The sequence below is a fragment of the Protopterus annectens genome, chromosome 11.part0 (genome assembly GCF_019279795.1).
Source record: "Protopterus annectens isolate FY-2018-M chromosome 11.part0, PAN1.0, whole genome shotgun sequence".
Classification (NCBI taxonomy): domain Eukaryota; kingdom Metazoa; phylum Chordata; order Ceratodontiformes; family Protopteridae; genus Protopterus; species Protopterus annectens.
The window spans coordinates 840,524,645-840,551,010 of record NC_056745.1 but is presented as its reverse complement, the minus strand read 5'-3'; positions in this window follow the sequence as shown (position 1 = coordinate 840,551,010).

Below are 26,366 nucleotides of genomic sequence, written 5' to 3'. Positions count from 1 at the left end.
CTGCAGACACTTGTTACCAGCCAGTTTGCCTTTGTGATGGGCTGATCCTGCCTTTTGAACCTGGCTGACCTTTCAAAACAGTCACTACAGCCATTGCTGAGGCCAACGCACAGACAACTGCTGCCAGGATCATGGCCTAACACTGACTGACATGTAATGTATAGTCATCCCCTTTTGGTGGAACTACGTACACACAACATATCACATGGACATACCTATAGATACAAGACCTATGACACATTTGGAGGGTTCACAGTATGCAGACTATTAACCTGCTACTTTACATTACCTGTGTTTGTCACAGCTGGTTGTGTTACCACTGCTTCTGCTTCCTGCTGCTGCTGGCACGGCTTGCTACTGTCACTGCTGACAGCTTAGACTCACAGTGTGTAGTGTGTGTTTTTTTTTCTCTCTGTCTCTGTCTCTCTTCCTCTGTCTGCTTCCAGACAGTGCAATGAATGTATTGCATGTGTGGAGTGTTAGTACAGGATGCTTTTGTAGGTATCTGAATAGGTCCATGTGATGGCCTCTGCACCAATTGTAAGCCAGCATTTGCTAATTGCATGCAGCCAGTTGTGTACTGATTGCAGTTCTCACTGTGATTTCAGGACAGTGCTATAAAAGGGTATGTGAGATAGGCGTTGCCCTTTCAGATTGTAAGGGCGGGGACCATGCTGGTATGCTGTGGACACTGTTCTGTGAGTGTAAAGGTTAGTATCTCTCTCATGATTCAGGCTTTGTTGTAGATTCACATTTCCCCATTCCTCTCTCCTGTTCCCTGTAGTAAGTGTGTATGCACAATGACACCTACAACTATAGATATATATATATATATATATATATATATATATATATATATGTAAATATACATACATTTATATATGTACATTAACTGACATTATTACCTACAAGCTACCAACTAGCATGGCTGTTTCTGTTCACATACTACTATTATGGGAATCCACTAGTTTTGACAGTAATTCTAAATGACATGCTTTGTGTACTACACATCCTATATTCCCTTTACATTCATCCCTACTATTACATGTTATATTTATTTTAGCACAATGCTCTTGTATAAGAGTCATGGCTTAGTGGTAGGTCATACAGACTACTGTTTCCAAGGTCCTGGGTTCGGGACTGACAGTGGGATTTTATTTTGCTTTTGAACTGACTACAGGACCTGTCAATCAGGGTGACTAAGGCACTTTTAAGCAGTTGTAACCGGGTTAGCGCTGGTTTGCGCGGAGCTCACGCATGCGCACTGGCGTTTAACTCGGCGCAGACACGCGCACACCCGCTTACAACCGCTTAACAGTGCTCACTCTGGCACACACCCGCGCTATTTTCTTTGAAAGAAATGAAAATGGGGAGACAGGAAAGTGGTGAAAAAGGGGTCACAAAGAGGGTAAGACAGTAGGGAAACAAGCTTGGGATTTGCAGGAGGGATGTAGGTAAGGCCCATAGCTGCCCATTTCTTCATCAGCAACAGCTGTGCATATGTATGTAATTTGGTGTGACATTTGAAACCTTCCACCACTGAGAGAGGTGTCAGGAAAACAATAATACTTGTTGTACAGCCAATTGTAATTGATAGTTTCCATGTCCAGCAGACATGTGCGGAATGGGCAGCTATGTATGGGGCATTTTTTGTGGGTACAGAGTGCCCTTTTTTTTTTTTTTCAGGTGAGAGTGGTATGTCAGGTGAAGGAAGTCGGTATAGCTAGGGAGGTAGGTTGGGTAGGTCAACAGACAAGACAAACAAGACGCATACAGGGGCGGTGTATGACACGTGTGGGGGGGGTTACACAATTGACGGGGATGGAGGTTTGGATATCCAGAGCCCATGAGCCCACAGATAGCAACAATGGAACTGATATCCCCACCCATAGGCAGTTGCCACTGTTCCTTCACTGCCCAGGATGGGGCTGTGCTGGGAGCTGTGTAGGCCGGGCAACAGGCATGCCTGTAAGTTGTGCCACCTGTGCCTCAAGCTGGTGTAGGGGGCCCAAGAACAGAGTCCTGGATCTCCCTACGCACCACAGTCCGGACACTACCGAGGGTGAGTGGTGGTTCTCCTCCGGCCACACTTGCAGAGGGGGGACGAGCCCCATCCCCTGCATGCATTTCCACCTGCAGGTGGCACAGGGCCACTGGAGGAGGGTCCAGACTGGGCACTAGTGCCAGGTGCACTCGCCAGCTGAGGTGGGAGAAGTGGGTCCGCTGGAACCCGCCTTCCCTGTCGTCCTATGTTTTGCATTATGTCATGACAGTTTGGGTTAGTGACATATAATACCATTCACAATTAGTTGTAACAGCATGCATTAGTATTCCCATTAACCAAACACCCAGATATTCACACCATTGAACAGCGAGCATAACACATGCATAATTTGAACAGCAATACACAGTCCAACAACATGCAGGGTTGATTGATGGCAACAGGCCATCAGGTTTGGATGTATGAACAGGGCAGATGCATCAACGGACATGCAAATATATATGACCCAACAGGACAAATGTCCAGGGGTGTTAATTGTGATTGCACATACCATTTTCACGTGGAATGGGTTATATGTGGTTATAGGGTGGGGTGAAGAAAATAATATTAACACCTTCAAATACCAATACATATGCTGTACATTTCTAATAGCTGCACATATATACACACTACTGTTCTAACTACAGTTTCCTATATGATAACTACTTCATCTTGGTGATAGGACTGTTACTGCTACATCAATATACATTTTATTGTTCTTCATACACATTCATATCTAGCTTTGTTCAGCTACATCATCCTGCTACATTTGCTTTATATAGCTATAGACAAGTGTAGATGTTTGGTATATCAGACAATCATACTATCTGCATATTGCAGACTGAGAGCAACATATCCAGATTTTGGGATACACATTCCAGATGCAGCAACACTTTGAACAGATTTCGCTGTTTGGTTTTGCTTCTCATATGCATTTCATTCTGTACTGACTGCAGTATACTTTATTCAGGGGTTATTACTACTGTATTGCTGGATTCATGACACTTTCTCACACTCTCTCACTTGTTTTCATTTTACTATTCAGGATGGTACTTACTTCTAGGCTTTATTGACATGTTTTACCTGTAGTTATTACAATCCTTTCCAGCAGTCTCACTTCTGTCATGTTTCAGTATTTCAACAGGGATATATTTCACACATGTGATTTGATCATCTTCTGCAGCTGTACTTTTCAGCCTGCTGCAGGCTGTGTACTATTTTCTTACAGGTGGGGCATCTTTATTTCAGAATTTATTTCAGACATTTTCATTTTTCTGTTTGGATTACAGACTGCAACACACTTTTGTAATCAAGCAATACTTGCAAACACTTTTACACTGTTACTTGCACATTTTATTACTTAGTGATTACACTGCACTCTTTTGCTAACTGTCATACTTTTATATTTCTTTATAGTTACTGGGAGTGGATTACTGACCTGCCTGGTGGCACAACCACACCAGCCTATCGCCATAGGCTCTGCGGTTCGCAGAACGGACACCTGCAGCTGTAATATAAATGAAGTAATATTGGAATACACATCTCCATAATATCAGCTAGTTTAATTTCGTACATACATAATTAAATGTAACTTACTCAGTAGTGGGGCGTTGGGCATTTGCTGGGCCTCCTGGATCCAAAGGTTCAATTGGTCCTGCTTGCATCTCTTCAGGTCCGCATGGTGGTGATGGACCTGCTCACCAGTCCTTGGAATCCCTGTGGCACTGGTGAGATCATGAGCCAACTGGTCCCATGCCTCAGCCCTATATGCTCCCCACAGGACCTGGCCCTGCATGAGTTGGGCCTCATGATTGTGGACTAGGAGCCAGACCATGTACCTGGACTCCTCAATGCCCCACCTCTGTGCTCGAAAGCAACTACCCTCACCTACTCCTGTCATTCTGGCTGCAAGTCAGTTCTACAATCGTTTATGCTGTGTATTCCCGCCTATGGGGCTTATATAGGCCGTTTTTCCAGCACATATCTGTGATTGGCCATTTTGGAATTGTTTCAACTTCACTAAACCTGCATTGTCATGCTCCAGTTTGTATTCATTCCTATATATTTGCTATTATTGCATTTATAGGTACTGCTGTCATGGCTTAGTGGTTCAGTACCTTGACTATGGTGTATAGTATCCTGGGTTCGAACCTGGCCACTACTTTTCATTTCTTATGACTGTCTAGACAAGCTGAGGGGTGTGTCTGTGTAAAGGCAGTTTTGATATGGCTTGCTCAATGTTGCCCGTCGGTTAGCTTGTTTGCGCGGTACGCAGCTCCATGCAAATGGGGTACGCTGGTTTAAGCCTCATTTGGCTATCAGCACGCATATTACGCTCAGCTCAGCTAGGGGCACATAGTTTCAGCGTGTTAAACCACTGCTCACCTACAGGCACTCATTTTGCACCTGTTAAACCACTGCTCAGCTACGGGCACTCATTTTGCACCTGTTAAACCACTGCTCACTTACGGGCAGATGCACTCACCCTGTTAAACTGTAGCTCAGCTATGGGCACATCTGGCATTTTTTATTGTTTTGTTACCTCACATTTCTTCAATATAAATGGGCTATTTCATTACATTTTATATAAAATGTGATTTTATGTGTACATGTTTGTCAGGGACTTGTTTCATGCTTATTTTGCTAAAAATAAAAATTGGTGTTGTGGGGGCTCGAACCATGAATGCCTGCTCTTCAGCCGACATCTCTACCGCAACACTATTGCTTCCTGGCTTACTTTGCATATGTAGTTCTTATATGCTTTCCCACTGACTGCTAACTGTGGCTGTGCTATGGGCACGCCCGCGCAAACGAGCGCACTCACGGGCAAACATCTTTACAATTTTAAAAGAAATTATGAGATGTTCATTTGTACATTTTATGTTCGTAGTCTGTGGGGGCATGTGTTGTGTTGTGTTTATTCACATTTCCATGGACTCTGTTGTGTGTGTTTACTTTGGGCACTTTTACTCTTCTGGGGGCATGTCCGCTTACAGGGCTCGGCCTACGGACACGCCCCCTACTGTCTTACACAGACCATGTTAGCCTTAGGTGTGATTCAGCATGCTCTCATGAATATGCAGAGCATGCTGACATCACTCCGTTTAACTGCAGCCTCCGTGTAAGAGTTATAACTCTTACACAGAGGCTTCATGAATCCTGCCCGTGCTCTTTGATATACCTTCCTCATTGTACTAAATTATATTCCTTGTACAATACAGTACAGTTGTTAGAGGGCGTTTTAAATTTGTTTTGAACATTTTTCCAGTAAGCAATGAAACAAAACGCATGCACCCATAATGGCAAAACTGCCCAGTTCAGAACATTTATCATAAAAGTCTACTCAGACTTCCACAGTCCACCATTATTAGTAAATATGCACAATTCTACAGTCCACCATTATCAGTAAATATGCACAATTCTACAGTCCACCATTATCAGTAAGTATGCACAATTCTACAGTCCATTATCAGTAAATATGCACAATTCTACAGTCCATTATCAGTAAATATGCACAATCTCTGAAGAAGTAAAAGTCATCTAAATAATTCCACATTAAAGAAATCTGTAACTAATGAAGAGGTTGCTGCTAGCAAACACCTTTATATTTCATGGTTTCATCGAAAAATAAAGTGTCTGTTGCCCCTCGGGAATAAATTGCCTATATTACATTAAAAAAAATAAGCTAGTGATATTGCAAGAGGAAATGGATGGCAAACTGATAACAGACTCATAGTTAGTATCTTCACCAAGGAGAACATTCTAAGTATGGCAGCATTCACCCCTTGTGGGAGAAGAACCCACAGCCTTCTGCATCAAAAGCAAGTACACAACCTGTTGTGTTATTAACAAGGCAAACCAGCTTCACTTAAGCAACACTAAACTTCTGTTCCCCTGCAGCTCTCAGCTCCTTGTAAAATCTACTCAATACTCAACTGCATCTCAACTTCGCAGCACAAGAAAACTGAAAAAAGCCAAAATGTATTGGGCGGGGTCAAAAGCCCCAAAACCAGGGACACATTAAACATTGCTTGTATCATCTTGGAAAGTTGCTAGAATAAAATGCTGTGTTACCACCATATATTTTACTGCCAAGGACCCTGTGCAAAACAGTCAGAGCAACATATCACTACGCCAAATCAGCTGCTTTGTAAAAGAGAGGAAGACTGAAACTTAAATGGCTATCATTTAGTGAATTCAGTTCTCACCATAGCTGTCAACCTCTTAGTACAAAACACCTGGACAAACCCAGTAATGAGGGAATACAGCCCTCAAACGTATTCAGTGAATTCAGTTCTTGCCATAGCTGTCAACCTTAGCACAAAAAACCTGGACAAAGCCAATAATGGGGGAATACAGTCCCAAAAATAGGGACAAATTTCAAATATTCATCTTATAAACTTAGAAAATTGCTAGAATAAAAGGTTGTGTTACGGTTGTGTTACTATGTATTTTCTGAAGAACATGAAGTCTGAAATTCAAATGCCTGTCAATTTTACTGCTGACAGAACAAAAACAATTTTCAGCAGAGACCCAGGGAGAAATACTGCAGACACGTCTTTGTAAAATGACAGGGCACCAGAACAAATCCACACAAACACAGGGAGGATATGCAGACTCCACACAAAAGGCACCCAACCCAAGAATCAAACCAGAAAACCTATAGCTGTGAGGCAACAATACTACCACTGCACCATCAAATATGCAATGAATAAAACATTCAGAAACCTGAAGTCTGAAATTCAAATGCCTGTCAATTTTATTTAACATTTGTTAATCAGGACAGTCAGACTTGGAACAAAAAAAAATTTCAGCAGAGGCCCAGGAAGAAATAATGCAGACATGTCTTTGTAACATGGGAGGACATAAAAGCAAACCCAAACAAACACAGGGAGAAGATACAGACCCCACAAAGAAGGCAACCCAGCCAAGAATCAAACCTGCAGCTGTGAGGCAACAATGCTACCACTGCACCATCAAATATCAAGCATTGCAACATTTACAAACCACAGATATTATGAGAAACAGATCAGATCAAATATGAGGCAAAAATCTGCAATTTTGTTTTTATACAAATGGTGGTGGGTAGGGAATGCAGGTTTTTAACACCTGCATACAAGGTACAGGGTTCAAGCCTGAGGCATTCCCTACCACACACACACACACACCTGTAGTAACAAACCACAAAAACTAAATATACTGCCCTGGGTGCCAAACCGTCATTATGAGAGTCCAATCAAGACAAAATGAAGTGTAGAAGAATAAAAATATTTCAATGCATTGGCTGCATGACAGCTTAATATCTAGATGGAAACAAAAACGGTTGTGAGGCATGAAAAAATAAATTACTTTTTTTTAAATACATTAATGGAATGCCAGTCAAAATCAAGTATAAGAAAAACAAGCCGCACTCAACTCAAACCACTTATTGCACTGCAGTTCTAATTATAATTTATATTCAGCTTTATTAAAGTAACAAATAACATGCTGAAAGTAGAAATCTCTGATGCCCCCAGTTGTAAAAATGTTCCTTATCCTTATCCAAAAAAAGACCTGCTGCCTGACATCTACTTGTTTCATGGGGAAAACATGATCAAAGTAAAAAATGAAAAGCAAACAAGAAATAAGCTCAAGATACATTGCTTAAAAGGATTACTGTACAGGTTATGGACCACGCGATTGGCATTCGGTTTACGGGTAAAGCCTGCAGAGATGACTGGAAGTCTCTAAGTGTAATAAGACTCTTAAAATAATGTAATTCTGTCCTTTATTACAAATACTGGCATATGCATTTCAATACCCAAGGCTTATACATTATCTAGTTAAGTATTCTCTACATGGCAACAGAAAGGCTTTCAATGTTGGCAATTCTTTAACAGTATGCTTATTAAAGCTTACTTGCATCTTGCAATCTCAGCCAAGCTTACCTGATGGTCATTAAAGTATTGCTACTTAAACACAGAGCAACAGGCACTTTGAGTAATAAGCATAAATCAACAGTACGAAAAATATGACAGAAACCAGACCATTCTGTAAAAATCAAGGACAGATGAAAAGCCACTCTAGTACTTGCGTCTACCTTGGATGGGTGGGATTCTCTGCACATTTACACTGCATAACTACTCCTTGCTTTGCTTCGACACATCCAGAGTCACTACATGGCGGAGTGGGGTGCAACAAGTATGTCACAGTTTGAAATGTCTCTGGCTGACTTGTGATGACCCTGACACATTTGTCATACCTCTCAACCTCAGAGCAAGAAATCTGGACAAAGCCATACAAAGAAATGGGACAAAGGCCGAAAAATAAGGACAATTTTTAAAATATTGCTCTTATAAACTTAGAAAGCTAATAGAGGTCTTGCATTAGTATGCATTTTCTGAATTGTATGAAATCTGAAACTCAAATGTCTGTCATTATTTTCTAACTTCAGTCTTTAATTATTTGTCACTAATTAGCCAAAAAAACACAATTTTATGAAAAATGGACCAAAAATGTGATGTAAAAATATAAAATAGCAACACAATACAGCTGGGAACCTGTCAAAGAAGGGACACTTTAATATTAGTACTGCTAACTTGAGCAGCTGACAAAATAAAATAATCTACATGCATTTCTGAAATAAAAGTAATCTGATTATTACAGTTATTTCTTAATTATAAACCCTCCATGTTTTCTTCCAAAATTGCTATTTTTGGAGGGATCATTAGGGAAGAGCAACATTTTGAGCCAAAATTAGGGAGAGTTGAGAGGTTTGGCTATGCCTAATTCTATAAAGCAATTTATTTGCATGTACCTCTCAACCTGTTAATGCAATAAATCTGGACAAGGCCAAATATATTGGGGAAACATATAAACAGTACTAAAAATTGCTCTTGTATAAACTGGGACCGTTGATAGAACAGGTCTTACTTTAGCATGCATTTTTCTGAAGGTTATGAAGTCTGAAACTAGTGTGTCATTATTTAGTGACTTAATTCCTAAATGATTTGCCAGAAAACCACAAATTTTATGAGGAACAAAGCAAAAATAAGAAGCAAAAAATCTATTCATTCTTTGAAAATCTGGACAGTTAGGAGGTATAGTTCAGCTGGGGCTGCCTAAGTTTGTCGCCCTTCCCCTTAACAAAACCATGGTCGAATGGAGCCTCCCCCTGCAGCCATTCCAATGATCCATTACTTTGCTATTTCACTCTATTTACAATAAACACTAATGTGCATACTGATTTACTTCTATGATGATTTGAACTTCATTTGAATGTTTTATTTTGCATTTTACAGCACAAACACTAAGACATCTGCTAAACAAACTTGGCATTAAAACGTCTCTGCCCTTGAAACTCACATTCATTGAAACAACATTAAAACCCACATTCAAAGAAAATACATTTTACCCGTGGAAGATAAAAATTAATCCTGGGCTGTTTTCAAATCATAGGCCCCTTGCATATGAAACATACATGTGCTCTTTGATACACCTTCCTATTGCTTTGAACATTTTTCCAGTAAACAATGAAACAAAGCTGCCCAATTCAGAACATTTCCATCATAAAAGTCTACTCAAACTTCAGTCCACTATTATCAGTAAATATGCACAATTCTGCAGTCCACCATTATCAGTAAATATGCACAATCTCTGAAGTAGTAAAAAAGTCATCTAAATAATTCCACATTAAATAAATCTGTAATGAAGAGGTTGCTGCTAGCAATCACCTTTATATTTCATGGTTTCATCGAAAAATAAAGTGTCTGATGCCCCTGAGGAATAAATTGCCTAAATTACATTAAAAATAAGCTAGTAATATTGCAATAGGAAATGGATGGCAAACTAATAACAGGCTCATAGTTAGTATCTTAACTTTCACTATAGCAGCATTCGCTCTTTATGGGAGTAGAACCAACAACCTTCTGCATCAAAAGCAAGTACACAACCAGTTGTGCTATTAGCAATGCGAGCTGACTTAGCATAATCAGCACTAAACTTCTCTTCCCCTGCAGCTCTCAGCTCCTTGTAAAATCTACTCAATACTCAACTGCATCTAAACTTCGCAGCACAAGAAGTCTGGAAAAAGCCAAATTTATTGGGGTGGGTCAAAAGGGCAAAAACCAGGGACACATTAAACATTGCTTGTATAATCTTTGAAAGCTGCTAGAATAAAATGCTGTGTTACCACCATATATTTTACTGCCAAGGTCCCCGTGCAAAAGAGTCAGAACAACATATCACTATGCTAAATCACCTGCTTTGTGAAAGAAAAATGCTGTGTTACCACCGTACATTTTACTGCCAAGGTCCCTGTGCAAAACAGTCAAGAGCAACATACCACTACGCTAAATCAGCTGCTTTGTGAAAGAGAGGAAGATTGAAACTTAAATGGCTATCATTTAATGAATTCAGTTCTCACCATAGCTGTCAACCTCTTAGCACAAAACACCTGGACAAACCCAGTAATGAGGGAATACAGCCCTCAAACATATTCAGTGAATTCAGTTCTGGCCATAGCTGTCAACCTTAGCACAAAAAACCTGGACAAAACCAATAACAGGGTATTACAGTCCCAAAAATAAGGACAAATTTCAAATAGTCATCTTATAAACTTAAAAAATTGCTATAATAAAAGGTTGTGTTACTATATATTTATTGCTAGAATAAAAAGTTGTTTTACTATGTATTTTCTGAAGAATATGAAGTCTGAAATTCAAATGCCTGTCAATTTTACTTCTGACAGAACAAAAACAATTTTCAGCAGAGGCCCATGGAGAAATACTGTAGACACGTCTTTGTAAAATGGCAGGACACCAGAGCAAATCCACACAAACACAGGGATAAGATGCAGACTCCACACAGAAGGCACCCCAGCCAAAAATCCAACCAGAAAACCTATAACTGTGAGGCAACAATACTGCCACTGCACCATCAAATATGTAAGGAAGTAAACATTCAGAAATCTGAAGTCTGAAATTCAAATGCCTGTCAATTTTATTTAACATTTGTTAATCAGGACAGTCTGACTTGGAACAAAAAAAAACAATTTTCAGGAGAGGCCCAGGAAGAAATAATGCAGACATGTCTTTGTAACATGGGATTACACAAAAGCAAACCCACACAAAAATTAGGGAAAAGATACAGACCCCCCCACACAAAGAAGGCACCCCAGCCAAGAATCAAACCCAAGAACCTGCAGTTATGAGGCAACAATGCTACCACTGCACCATCAAATATCAAGCGTTGCAATATTTACAAACCACAGATATTATGAGGAATAGATAAGATCAAATATGAGGCAAAAATCTGCAATTTTTTTACAAATGGTGGTGGGTAGGGAATTCAAGTCTTTAACACCTACATACAAGGTACAGGGTTCAAGCCTGAGGTATTCCCTACCACACCACCATGAGTCTAACCACCAGTATATTGCACCTGGGGCATTTTCTCACATACACACTTACCTGTAGTCCATAACTCCAAAGTGCAAATCCAAAATAAATCCTGCCTGTAAACAGTACACCTCCGAAATAAAATAAATCCTGCCTGTAAACCACCAACGCACATCCGATCCCTATCCAAAACCCGCGCACATCTGACCCTGCCCATCGCGAGATCTTCCCCCAGTCAGACTGCAGCAAACTCCAATCCAGACCATGCCCATCATGAGATCCTAAATTCCTGACTGCTGACATTGCAGTCCGACCCCGATGCGTTTCCCCAGCGAGTTCCCAGGACAGTCTATGCAGTTTAAAACTGCATAGACTTCTGGGAGCTCTGTTCTCCATGTTTCCCAGTCAGGACTGCTGCTGAGACAATCTGCGCATGCTCCAGACTGTCTCAGCAGCAGTACGGACTAGTGCGCATGCGCGAAGTCCGCGATTTTTAAAAATTTTTCTATTTATTTCTTTTTATTTTTTTATTTTAAAGTTGAGGGGCTGCAGTCCGGCAGTCCAATAGCATGGGCCGCCCCTGAGTAGCACTTGGTACGGCCCTTCCCACTTTGGAGAACTGCAATTTATTTTCTTCACGACCTTCACCCAGACCCACGGGCCTGGGACTACTGCTGCTTCCGATGGTCTGGCTTGTTCTTTATCTGAAACAGAATTTAACTGCAGAAGTTTGTTATTCAAAAATCGCCTCATATACTCTGCAAGTGAACTGTCAGCCTCCTGGTCTGCAGGCATGAGAGATTTCCACTGAGGTATATAATATGCCCTCCCAAACAGTGTTTCAAAAGGAGTTAAACTCTTTGCATTTGGAACAGTTCTCATGCTCAACAGTGCCAGAGGTAGACAGTGCACCCAGTTCTTCTGTGTCTCACTAATCAATTTCCTAAGCTTATTTTTCAGAACTCCATTATGCCTCTCTACTAATCCTGCAGATTGGGGGTGGTATGCACAATGTTTTTTCAAGGAAATCCCAAAATAATGACTCAATTGTTGTATGGTTTGATTTACAAAGTGTGTGCCATTGTCACTATAGATCTTTTCCGGTATGCGAAATCTAGGAATAATTTCATTAACGAGGACTTTTGCAACAGTAGCTGCATCTGGATTTTTGGTCAGAAAAGCTTCCACCCATTTGGAAAACATATTTATAATGACATGACAGTACTTTTTATTTTCGCATTTGTTTAGTTCTATGAAATCCATACAGATAGTATGGAATGGATATGGTGGTGTAGGGAAACTCCCTTGCTTAGGCTTCAGTGCCCCCTGTGCATGATGTCTGTTACAAACATGGCATGCTGCACAAAATTTTTTGTGTAGTTTGTAAATCCGTATGTTGTAAACACTCGATTCACTAACTGTACCATCCCCCCTGTTGAGACATGGCACTGCCCATGGCTCAACAAAGCTGCATAAATAAACAAGTTAGATGGTAAAATTGGGTTTCTTTCTTTGGAGATGTACAGCCCTTTCTCAAGAATTGCTCTTCGTTTTATCCATTTCTGTTTCTCTACATTTGTAGTAAGTGTCTGCATTGTTTTTAACATTTCTAAATCTAAAATCTCAGATGGTTGTAATTCCTCACTCAGAAGAAATACTTCTGAAGCTGAAGCTACCTGCTTTGCAGCTGTATCAGCTCTCGCATTACCTTTTGAAATCCTATCCTGTTGTTTGGTATGAGCTACGCATTTGCAAATAGCTACTTTCTGAGGTAACTGAATAGATTCTAACAAATCTAAAATAAATTGTGCATGATTAATTGATTTACCAGTAGATGTTATCATTCCTCTATTTTTCCACTGTTGCGCAAAAACATGTACAGTAGAAAAAGCGTACTGGCTGTCAGTAAAAATGTTCACACATTTATCCTTTGCCAAGGTACATGCCCTTGTTAAAGCAATCAATTCTGATGCTTGTGCAGATAAGTTGTGTGGTAAAGACTTTGCTTCTAAAATCTCAGTATCAGAAACTACTGCATACCCCACTAGATTCTGTCCTGTTGGACCCTTTCTACACGAGCCGTCCACATAGTATGTCACCTCGGCATCATCCAAGGGAACATCCGTGAGATCTTTTCTAGGCAGTGTCTTTTGCTCAATCTCCTGCAGGCAGCAGTGTGGTTTGCCATCTGCAGGGATTGGGAGCAAGGTTGACGGATTCAAAGTTGTACATCGTTCAATTGTCATATGAGGTTGGCTCAACGGTATAGTCATACAGGAAAGATGTCTAGCAGGAGAAAGATATGCTACTTTTTCTTGCAGTAAAATAACCGTGACTGCATGAGGCACTCTCATTGTCAGAGGGTGGAACAACACTACTGAGGCTGAAGCCTGCACTGCCATTGCAGCTGCGACTACTGCTTGTACACAGTGGGGCAAGGATCGCGCCACTGGGTCTAGCTGTGATGAATAGTAAGCTATGGGGCGTTGTTTGTCCCCATGTTGCTGTGTTAACACTGATGTCATATAGCCCTGCTTACAATCTACAGTTTGAAAAAATTATTTATGATAGTTCGGTAATCCTAAAACTAATGAGGATGCTATTAGTTGTTTCAATTTGCAGAAAGCTGATTCTGCTTCTGGTGTCCATTGTAATGAATCTTGTGCTGCCATAGGCTTCTTGAATATTAAGTTGGTCAGTGGAGTAGATTCCAAGGCATAGTTTGGAATCCAACTCTGACAAAAATTAGTCGTACCTAGGAAGGACATCATTTCCTTCTTGGTAGTCAGTTTGGGTGCTTGTAATATTGCTGTTTTTCTGTCTTCATCTAATATTCTGCCTTCTTTGGATATTACATATCCCAGGTATTTAACCTGTTTTTTCCAAAGTTGCAGTTTGTTTTTGTTTACTTTGTGTCCTTGAGTGGCTAGAAATTGTAGTAATGCTATGGTATCTTCTCTGCATTCTTGCTGGGTGGGGGCTGCCAGCAGAATGTCGTCTACATAAAGTAAAATCTGGCTGCCTTTCAGTGGGATAAATCCCGCCAGGTTACTTGCCATTTCCTCTGCGAATATTGTTGGACTCTCACAATATCCCTGTGGTAGTCATGTGTATGCATACCTTTTCCCCTGAAATGTAAATGCAAACCAATGTTGTCTGTCAGGGTGTATCGGTATTGAGAAAAATGCATTGCTGATATCTACCACAGAAAAATACTTCTGTTGTGGTTTCAAATCATTTAATAAGGTGTGTGGATCTGGCACCATAGGTGCTCTAGGTATAACTGCATCATTTACAGCTTGTAAATCTTGGACCATACTCCATTCTCCATTTGCTTTCCTAACAGGAAATAAGGGTGTATTACATGGTGAATCGGGAGATTCTATCAATACTCCTTCCTTAACTCATTCACTCCAATGGAGCTCAGGATGTTTGCACTGTAACTTCCAATGAGTGGAGCCTAAGTCTTTTCACAGAATCAAATTATGTCCTCTCATTTCAAACAAATGTTCATATCTCTGGAATAATAGGGCTTATGAAATAAGTATAAATGGCAAACCCTTCAGCACAAACTATTTTTATAGTGGTAGTATTCTTTAGGTTCTAGGTTTTAAACTGAACTTTATAAGTCACAGTAAACACAGTAACTATTACATTTGTAATATTTTGCAAACAATTTACAGTATCTTAGCAACCACTCAAGTTATTCATATACTGTCAGCAGTGTTTTATTCATCTAGCTGAGAGCTTTCATGTGAAGCTAAGGAGTTCTGTCTCTGTTACCTGGTTGTTGAACTATTTAGAAAAATGTGAAAATTATATCAAAATAAATGAATATCATAAAAACAACTGTTATTATCTATTTACCTGCACTAGAGATCAAATATTAATGCAGTTGAGTTTGCCATTGTGTAAGTTTTAAGATGAATTATTTTAAAACTTTGTACATAACATGGTTTTGGAATTATTGAAGCAAATATGAACAAGCAATATTTGACACCTAGAGGCATCAGTAGGTGTTAACTGCAGATGCACCTGGATGTGTCACTCGGATGTAATGAGTAAGGCTGCTATTATAGGTTTGATTCCTACTTCTGCATCCTTTCTTAAGGGATACTGTCTCTTTTGAGGTCTAAATGCTGACTTTGGCATGATAGTGACTGGTCCTGCTGTACGAATAAGTCCTACATCTGATTTCCCTGTTGACCAGAGAGTCTCTGGTATGCCTCGTAAGGCTTTTTCCTCTTCCTCTAGTAAAAGTGCTACTCAGCTGTCTTCACTTGCATGCAAGTGCACAGCTGGGTGTGTCTGTGTTATCCAATTCAACTTCTGCTTTTGTACTCCCTGTTCTGACAGTTCTAATTCTGTCTGTTTTTCCCACCTTGTGACTTTTTCTCCTAGGTCTGCCCACCTCACATTCTTATCTTTAGTCAAACTAACATGTGGTAATCGATTAGATTTGTAAAGTGCTAGGAATTCCTGGAGCAATGAACAGCTAACTACACTGTTTCCTTCTGTGCGCCAGTACAGATTACGTAATACTAATCTGTTAGCATGATTTCTAAACAGTTCTTGCTCATATTCTTTATTAGGTCCTGGTATGCTACAGTAATATAGAGTATAATGGAACAAATGTTGTTTATCAGTGTCAAGGGAGGGGGATTTACTGATGGCTATGTTCATCAGTTCTTCGGTTACTGGCCCTGGACCAGTTGTAACCAAGTCCTGGCTGTACCAATAAAATGTTTCACCCTCCGGTCGCACCACAAAACTATCCATTTGTCGCTGTGCTTCCATACCCTGCATGGTTGGAACTACTGCTATGCCAAATATCTGCATAAGGTCTCTGCCCAAAAGATTTACTGGGCATTTTGCAGAAACAACAATTTTGCTTTTCTGGGTCATCCCTGAAACAGGGTCAGTTATTGCTATGTTGTGGGAGAGTGGCTCCCGATACAGCTGTCCATTAGCTGCTTTCACTAATATGTAATCAAGTGATTCTGAATTTTCTGGTAGTTTGGAAGGATGTATCAGGGTCCATGAAGCCCCTGAGTCACACAGGAATTTAACTTCCCTCCCCTCTACCAGAAGTGTAACTTCCGGTTTTGTGCCTGCTAAGTAGAGCTCTAAGCTCAATAATGCTAAATCCAAGATATCATTTTCTTCGTTATCTGTGATTTCATGCACATCCTCTTTTTCTTCTATCACATCCTCTACTCCCTCTATCACACTCACATTTGTCTTTTCTTGGTCATTTCTTTCTAGTGATTCCTGACTACCATATAGTCAGTCCACACCCTCCTTATCTTCCGTGGTTACCTTCTTATTTTGCCTGCAAATCCTTGCCAAATGTCCCTTTTTTCCACATTTAAAACATTCACCCCTTTTCTTTCCTCTCTTCAAACTCCTCCGATCACTTATCAGATTGTTTGTTTCCCTGGGCATTTTTCTTACCCTTCTTCCCGGACTGTACTACAAAGACTTCTGCTCCATCTTCTACTGCAAATACTTGAGTTTTCTTTTTCTTTTTGCTATTAAAATGCCTTTCAGCATGTCTTGCATATTCAAGTAATGACTGTAATCTACTCGTACGATGATCTACCATGTGCTTTGTAATAAAACTGCTTATGGGTGCAATACTACCCTTCAAAAATGCGTTCTTTAGTTGGTGCTCATATGGGGAATCATGTGTTTGGTCTTCAGGTACCTGCATTCCACAATGGTTATTAAAACACTCTAATAATCTGGCATAATATCTATCAACAGTTTCACCCTCTTGTTGGATGCATTGATTAATGTAAGTCTAGTCAGCCCTAGGCTTCCATTTCTCAGAGATTCGGTCTGTCAGAACTTTCACTCTGTTATCCAGTTCTGTGTTACTATGTGGGAGTGGCCTATGTTCTGCATCACGGGGATTCCAGTTGCCACTGATCATGTGCCAATCTGGACCTACGATTTGTCTGACTACTTTCTCTACTTCCTCTCCATTTAAATGGTAACTTAACCTCATGCCCTGTAAGTCTTCTAAGAATTTTCTAAAATTAACTTTTGGATGGGGAATTCCCTCTGTGGCTTTCCGGATGTCCTCCGGTGTCCACAGTCTATATACTAGAAGAGTTGGGTCCTGTCCTGCCTGTGGATTTGGTACTTCTATGAATGGACATATCTCTTCTTCACTCATAGCTTGTGAATTTTTATTTATTTCATACAATTCAATATCCCCTCTTAAGTTGGGTGTTCAAGACCTAGTCTCGACAGGATCTCTAGCAAACAGTTTTGATTTCGCAGGGACAGTTGGGTATAGCAGAGGTGGTTCTGCTTGCCACTTGCTTCATATTCTGGTAAGGGGAGCGGAGGGGGTGGAGGGGCCGATGCTATTACCAAGTTATTGTCTTCTTTGTCTAAAAACATTGCTTTTGAATTTTTATTCTTTTGTTCCCTGTGGTTTGCTTCCTCAAGCCACCTGTGTGCCTGAGGAACTCCCAATTGACGTTGCTTTTTTACCTGACCTTTTGTGTCTGTTTTAAGTTGTTTGACAAGTTTGATAAGTGAAGGTTTATCTAATTTGCCATCAAATTTGTATTTATTAACCCATTTTGTATAGTACCTAACGTTATCGGCACGTTGTAATTGCATGTATTTTGCATCTTCGGTTAACGGCGGATCTCGGGATCTTTTTGTGCACTTATTTCCCATGTTGTCTTAACTTAGTTAGAAATTGTTACGTAACCCTTCTTATCACGTGGTACCACGATTTTCTCTTTTTCACAGTTTATCTAGAATAACTGCCTACCTATCCTGTTTCCCTGATCTATGACAAGACAGCAATCTTTTTTGTCCCTGATTTATATAAAATCTCCCTGACAAAAACAAATACTGTAACAAGTCCCTGATCTGAAACAAAGAAAAGGTAAATTCCTCCTTGCCTGAGCCTCCGTGATTGATCGTCTCACTGCTGGAACCATTGACTTGTCCTCCAATCGCAGATCAGAAACAGTGGCTGGCCTCTTTTGAACGACAATTCAGTCGGAGTTCTTTCAGAGCAGAAGAACCGATGTGGCCTCTTCCCTGTATGATTTCATGCCACTGGGCCCATCTCACCTGAGCTAGAGTGAGAGTTTTCCAGTCCGAAGGACCAATCTGTTAAAGGAAAAATAAACTTCAAAAATGATCAATACATGGCAGGTTCAGGTTAAGGCACTTTAATCTTGCAGCAAGGAGACAAAAACATGCTAATACAGAGTTTGTCTAACTAAAATCAGGAAGTAAGTCCATCTTTATACACTTTCTAATAAGACATTGCCTACCAAGCTGACGTAACAGATCACAAATTTTAACATCATCATTTCATAGCAGCTGTTTGTCACCAAGAGGATAAAGGGTCTCAAACATATGTCATATGCTGCCCGGCTGAAGAAACTCCAGCTCTAGTCAGTCGCATACCGCCTACTCAGAGGTGATCTATGCCTGACGTACAAGGCCATGTCCAATCCGGAATTAATGGACATGCTCCACCTCAGAAAATCCAAATCCATCAGAGCCACAAGAGCAAGAGCAAGAGATATGAACCTCAACACAGAAATAAATAGGACGTGCTGGAGGGACAGATTCATAACCCAGAGGCTCCCTAGACTCTGGAACAGAATCCCAGTCCACGTTAGGCAGAGCCCCTCACTAGCTCTCTTCAAGATAAATCTTGATGAGTGGATGGGAGATCGTAGGTTTACCCTGGGGGTCATCTCTGTGTCACTTCTAGACAGAGGCACAGTAAACTAAACCTTAAATGGGCATATTATTCTCATCCCAAGGGGTGGCGAAAGCCACACACACTCTGGCTAGGCTTATAAATGCCCTAGGGCAAATAGCCTAGTATGAACCTATGAACCTATGAACCTATGACATCATTGCGTCCCCCCTTCTGCATTCCATTACATGCTTACATGATTGACATACCTGTTGTAGTGCTCAGAAGTTACCTCATGTCAAAGGAAAAATAAACTTAAAAAATGAATCTTGCAGCAAGGAGACAAAAACGTGCTAATACAGAGTTTGTCTAACTAAAATCAGGAAGTAAGTCCATCTTTATACACTTTCTAATAAGACATTGCCTACCAAGCTGACATAGCAGATCACAAATTTTAACATCATCATTTCATAGCAGCTGTTTGTCCATGATTTTCTGCTTGCACTATCAATTTTATGAAAAACTTCCTAAGAAAAACAACGTGGCCTTGGTGACCACCGGTTAGATACAGCTTCCCACTATGTTATGTTACCATTCAAGGTACTATAGCTAATTCGAGCACAAAGTAAGTACAGATTCTTCAAGCAGTCATTTGTTTCATGTATCTCTTCTTTTACACAGCTGTGCATGTTCTCATAAGACGAACAGAGCTGATTGTTCATATTCAATCATATTATAGAAAACAGTATTGTTCTATTCATACACTATTCATACATTTTCCTGACCTAGCAGATAATCACCTGCTTCTCAGTACATTTCCAAAAGGCATAAACATGAATTTTGCTGTGCTAGCAAATACTAGGTCAGGGTGCATCTTGCAGTTTCAGAAAGCATACTGTGGTTTGAAAAATCATCTTATAATTTCATACAGAATTAAGCTGTACATAAAATAGAATGAAATGTGTTAACTCTTTTAGCTTCTAATAAGCACTAAACATACATATTAATACATATTTCTCTAACACCTCACAACAATGCAATTGGTTAGGTTTGTGTAGTCACAGTCTGTCTTTGTGTAGATGGGTTGAGACGTGTTGCATAGGCAGCAGCTTGCCTTTTGTAGGTACTGCTCATGAGCAGGTGATGGCCTGTGCACCAATCAGTGTCCCCCACTTGCTACTTGCATCCAGAGCAGCTGTGTTGTCTTTCCATTTGCCAATGCCATAGCAACACAGTACTATAACAATGGCCTTAATGTGGGCCATGCCCCTTTTCCTTGCCTTTGTGGAGGACAATATGGAGGTGTGGGGGCTACAGCTTCACAGACAGCAGGTGGGAATACCTCTCAGGAGAGGACATGTGGAGACAGCCCAGCAACATGGGGAACAAAGCTCCAGAATTGGGTACAGTTTGTAAGTCAGTAGTGCTGTTATACACATAGAGGGTTGGAAGTTTAACAGGGTTCATCTGGACATGCATTTTCTGTGTGACTTGACGTCTGACAGTTATATGTCTCTGACATGCCTCTTAACTGTCCTGATGTCCACAGACTGCCCAGGGGTTCCCCTGCTATGTTTGGTCTGTTCCTCAGACAACATATGTTTTTGTGGAAGCAGTAGGATAATGTGAGGATTGTAGTCAGTCACTGTTGGCATCCATTGGTGTTTCACACATCATATCCTTCAGTAATGCTATGTTACAACAAAAGCTGACACTGTCAGCTGTTTCAGTTTGTAACACCATTATGTAAGATATGTCCCTCTTTCCAGCCCCCTGTCCCCCAAGTATGTCATGCTTTGTCCAGATGTCTTGCAGTAAGAGAGTCAGAGGTATGAGATATCATTATTTATTGACTGCACTGAAGGTATCATCCCATTGACTTAGCAGACTCCTGGAAGTGGTATGCGGCAGTGGCCATGAATATGGTCTTACACCCTGGACATTCTGTGGAAATCTGTACATATGAGAGTTATGTATGTCTGGCTATTGTAAAGCAACTGCCAAGATTGTGTGGCAATGTTGTGTGCAGACATTTGTTTGGCTGGGTAGGGAGAGTAGCAGATGTGAGTGTCACAGATCCTTTTTCTGTCTGACTGTGCATGCTGTTATGGCTGCTGGGGATCTGCAAGGTGTGTATGTTTGTAGGGGCAGACTGAGAAAGGTCCTTTAACACCTCAGGATTCCCAGTACACTGTGAGCTGGGCCAGTATCTGTCAGTGTATTGTGTGACTGGGAATCAGGATATGTTTGTTCAAACAGTCGTTCTACTCTAGAGTTCATTTGAGGCACTAATATGTCGCTGTGACTGTGATGCAAATGGTTGTGGGTGGACATTTATACACCACTATCTGCTTTTCCCTACAGTTCAATACCTGTAGTGCATGATATATTTGGATATACATGGGTAATTGCCCAGAGCTGATTTAAGTTAGTGTCATGCTGGTCTTACTGTGGTTCTGAAGGTGCTGGGGGACATGGTTGGCACCTGTCATGGGTTTTTCCATTCTGTTACATGACTGCAGTCATACCTCTCCACTGTCCAGATGTCTAGACACTGTCCTGATGTGTGGCTCATATGTTTTGTCTGTTGGCCACAACAGTTGTGGGTTTCTGAGAAATCACTGGGATGATGTGAGCATTGACATTAGTAAATTTTGACATTCATTTTTGTTTCAAACCTGGAATCTGTCTTACATTGAATGCTAAGGCACACCATGCTACTCTAGCAGACTTTTACGAGTATGACAGCCATATTTCAAATATGTCACTATGGTTTGTCCTTTATCCCCCCCACCCATGTGTTGGGGCTTCTGCAGATTGGTTGCAGTAAGAGGTTGGTTATCTGTCTATATATCTCTGTATGAATGAATGTATATATATATATATATATATATATATATATATATATATATATATATATACAAATATACATATACAAAAAAAGGGTGATAGGAAAGTGGTGAAATGGGGGCAACCAGAGAGTAAAACATTATGAAAAGCAGCTAGGGATGTGCAGGACAGATGTAGGAAAGGACCATAGCTCTATATGACACATGAGGGGGTAAACACCTTTGACGGGGAGGGTGGTTGGGAATCCGAAGCCCATGAGCTCCCAAATGGATGCAGTGGGACTGAGGCCGCCACCCATTGGCGGTCAACACTGCTCCTTCATGGCCCAGAAGGTGCTGTGGTGGGGGCTAGACATTAGGGACAGCCTGCCCCTTGAGGTTCACCAGGCGGCCCTCAATCTGGCGCAGCTGCCTACCCAACTCTGATCGAATGGCACCCCCGGACCCCAGACCTGACTTTTGGTGGCAGGCTCCTGTCCACGCCTGCTCCCAGGGGGGGACGGGCCCCATCCCCTGAGATGGTTCTACCCAAAGGTGGTGCAGAACCAGTGGACGAGGAAGGCACAGGTTGGGTGCCAGACATGCTAGGGCCCACTGATACAGGCAGATGAGGAGAGGCAGGCGGATACACTGGGATCTGCCTTCTCAAATGTGATATGGTGTTGAGGTTTTAAATAATATGTTGGTTCGTCATGAACAACACATTTACAGATTAGTTATAATAGCATGCATGGGTGTTCCAATTAACCCCATAAAACAGATTTGAAACAGTTGCATAGCAAAATGAACACATGCATAAATGGAACAACAGTATGCACCATAACAGCATGCCAGTTACATTGACAGCAACAGGCCACCAACAATGGCATTTGAACAAGGTATGTTAGCATGCAACCAATCAAATATATGAGCAATAATAGAACACAAGTCCCAACATTAGGTTTGGAGTAAAACATACCCATAGTATATGAATTTTAGTATTGATCCAGATGATGGGTGGGGGGAGAGACAAAAAAATCCATTAATAACTGTTTATGCTTCTATTTTCCACAACAGTACTGCTCAATGCTCTATGAGTCTGCCCTCACTTTACATCTGCCTATGGCCCATAGCTTGTGTAGCACAAACATACATATTAAACTGTCAGCCTGGAATGGTATGGGGCAAACTGTGACAACTTTGGGTGCATGCCTAGAGGGGACTCGTACATGTCAAGGTGGCATATCTGGCACAGGAGGGGTACCCTGAAGTGCTGTTATGTGAGTATGCCACTGGCTTACTTCAAATGGTTTCCTATCTGTGTCCAGGGTTATTGGCAGCAGTGACCACTAGCCATGACAGCGTGACACTTGAGAGACATGTATCGAGAAGAGTGCATGTTGTATGTACCTATCCTGCTGTCATTTGTAGGCATGTGGTGGGACAGTTGAACAGCTGTACACAGTTTATTAGTATACCCTTCATACAGCTACTACCAACATTTCCTTACCTGTACAACCTGTGGAGAAAATATCTGTTAACACTACCTGACTGTTTTTACATGTATTCCTGATTCCTTGTGCATAGATATGCACACATCTTAGTACCGCACCCTGGATTCGAACCATATCTGGGTGTGAAAAATTAACAACTAAGCAATTTCTCATCACACTGAGCTTCTGGGGAACTGCTGTTTCATGTTTCACTGGTTTCTGCCTAATAGTCTCTTGGTTAGACTGTCTGAACTTGTAATCCTGTGATGCATGTATGACAGATAGTTATTGTACTGTGCATTAATCCTTTGGATTACTACAATCTGAAAAGCAAGGTCAACACAAGGCAATGCTGGATGGAACACACTTTGAAGCTTTACACATTACTATTCAGGGCTCAGAGCTTAGTGCAGTATATATATTTCACATTTCAGTTATATCTTGTTTTACAGCTCCACCATCTACAGTTTTTCTTACAGCTGGTTCACAGAACTATCTGAATTAATGCATGCTGTCACAGCCACATTTGCTGTGAAGAACCTGTATACATTCTATATGTCTACAACAACATACCAGAATAAACAACATTTTTTTAGGCATCTTTATTGGACATCAATATTAATTGGTCAAACATTTTTATTTATTCAGTTCACACCATAACAGTATACCTACTAGCAGTAAGCCATGTACTCCTTCTTGGCTATTTGAACAATATACTGCAAAATAGATTTGTGCACACCAGCCTGTAGGCGCAGTCTCAGCAGTCTGTCGGCATGGGCTTCTACATTCATAGCCCTCTCTGCTGCAGCTCTAGGGGAGAAAAACAAATATTATGCATACCTGTCTATCACATTCTCAGGCTAGTATTTGCTACAAACTACTTGATAGTGATACTTACTCACTACAGGAGTGTTCTATGCCCACTCAGCTTGGATCCACTGTGCCAAGAGCACCCCCTTCCTCTGCTGTAGGTCAGCAGAGGGGTGCCATACCTGCTCACCAGTCCAGATGATGCCGGTAGCACTGATGAGATCATGTGTGAGATGGTCCCAGGCCTTCACTTTGTATTGTGAACCCTGGTATTGATCCTGCAGCAGTCTCTCCTCATGGTTTTCTACAAGGAGTCCAGCCATGACCCAGGACTCCTGAATGCTCCAGTGCTGCACCCGAAAATGCACCCCCTCTCCAACACCAGACATGTTCCTGCAGAGATCAAACTAAACAGGTTATGGCTGTATTCCCACCTGCACAGTTTAAATAAGGTGATATTCCCACCCTTTGCCATCATTGGACCATTTTGAACATGTAAAGCTCTACTAAGTAGTGTCCAAATCCACTATGCTGAATTGAACAGTGCTTAAAGGGGTAATTGTTGAGCATTGCTTAACATTGCGCAAATCCACTTAGCTGAGCTACCTGCTGCTTAGGAATCACGTCTAAGCAATGCTTAAACCTGGTAAGTATAGCTGAGCATTGCTGACCATTGCTCACTTTTCATTTTAAAAAACTATCAGAATAATTACTTCATTTAGTAGGTATATATGATTTACTTTACATGATGTCCCTCTATATGCTTTCATTACATTAGCAAGGGGTGTGACTATACTGTATGGAACACTTGTGTATACATGGGTGATTTCACATGTTATATGTACTCACACTTCCATTTTACACCAGCTACACTTCCCTGGTTGACAAAAAAAAACAGTTACTACATAATTTAAGTTTAAAAAAATAATTTTAACACTGTTTTCCCATATAAAAATAACTTGCCTGTCTTGTTACTCGAACTGTGAACACCTGCATGTATAACCAGGACTCTAACCACTACACTATCTCAGTTTCAGAATTTCACCTGTATATTTTTATTTACCTCCTATGGGATGTTTAAGCAATGCTAAGCAGAGGACCATAATGCGCACACCCACTTAGCTACGCTTAAACATTCCTTAGCATGTTAAAAAAAAGATTTATTATATTATTATTATATTATGTTATATAGTGAGCATTGTGGTTTTCTGACAAGTAACTGAGGACTGCAGTCAATGAATAATGGCATACATTTCACTTTCAGGCTTATATCCTTCAGAAATTCATGCTAATGCATGACCTGTTTTCTATCAACTTTCTAAGTTTGTAAGGGCAATATTTAAGTATTGTCCCTGGTTTTTAAGGCTTTGTCTCCCCATTATTTGTGCCTTTGTCCACATGGACTGCTGTCAGGGAATAATGGCATACATCTGACTTTCAGACTTCTATCCTTTGGAAATGTATCCTAATGCATGACCTGTTTTATATCAACTTTCTAAGTTTGTGAGGGCAATATTTAAGTTACGTCACATTTTAGGGCTTTTTCCCCCATTAATTTTGCCTTTGTCCATATTTCCTGCTTTAACAGGTTGTGAGGTGTCATATGGCACTTTTACAATGCAGGATGTGTGTCACAGGTTCCTACATTGCTTTCCTGCTCCCCTATGTATTTCAGTGTCCGCAGACACTGAAATAATCATTTATTTCATTTCAGTGTCCGCGGACACTAAAATATTGGCATAATATTAGAGAAATTATCTAATATTATGCCGTATTTGTTTTAGAAAGTGCTATACAGCACTTTCTGAGTGCAAGGGGCATGTTCATAGTCTGTGCACTACTTTAAAACACCCCCTGCACTCATTCATGGTTCATGTCCGTTTAGCCTTAACAGCAGCGTGCCTTCATGAATATGCAAGGCGCACTGCTGTGGCTACACGGACATGAACCACTCCATGCAGGAATAACACTATTCCTGCAAGCAGTTTATTGAATCCAGGGGAGTGTATATATAAATCCTCCAGATATTACCAGTAGTATCCAGAGCTTATCTAAACAATCCTATCTTGGTTTGTTATTTACTGTGGAGTTGATTGGTAACAGAAGTTTTAGTTGAATTTATATTTTATGTTT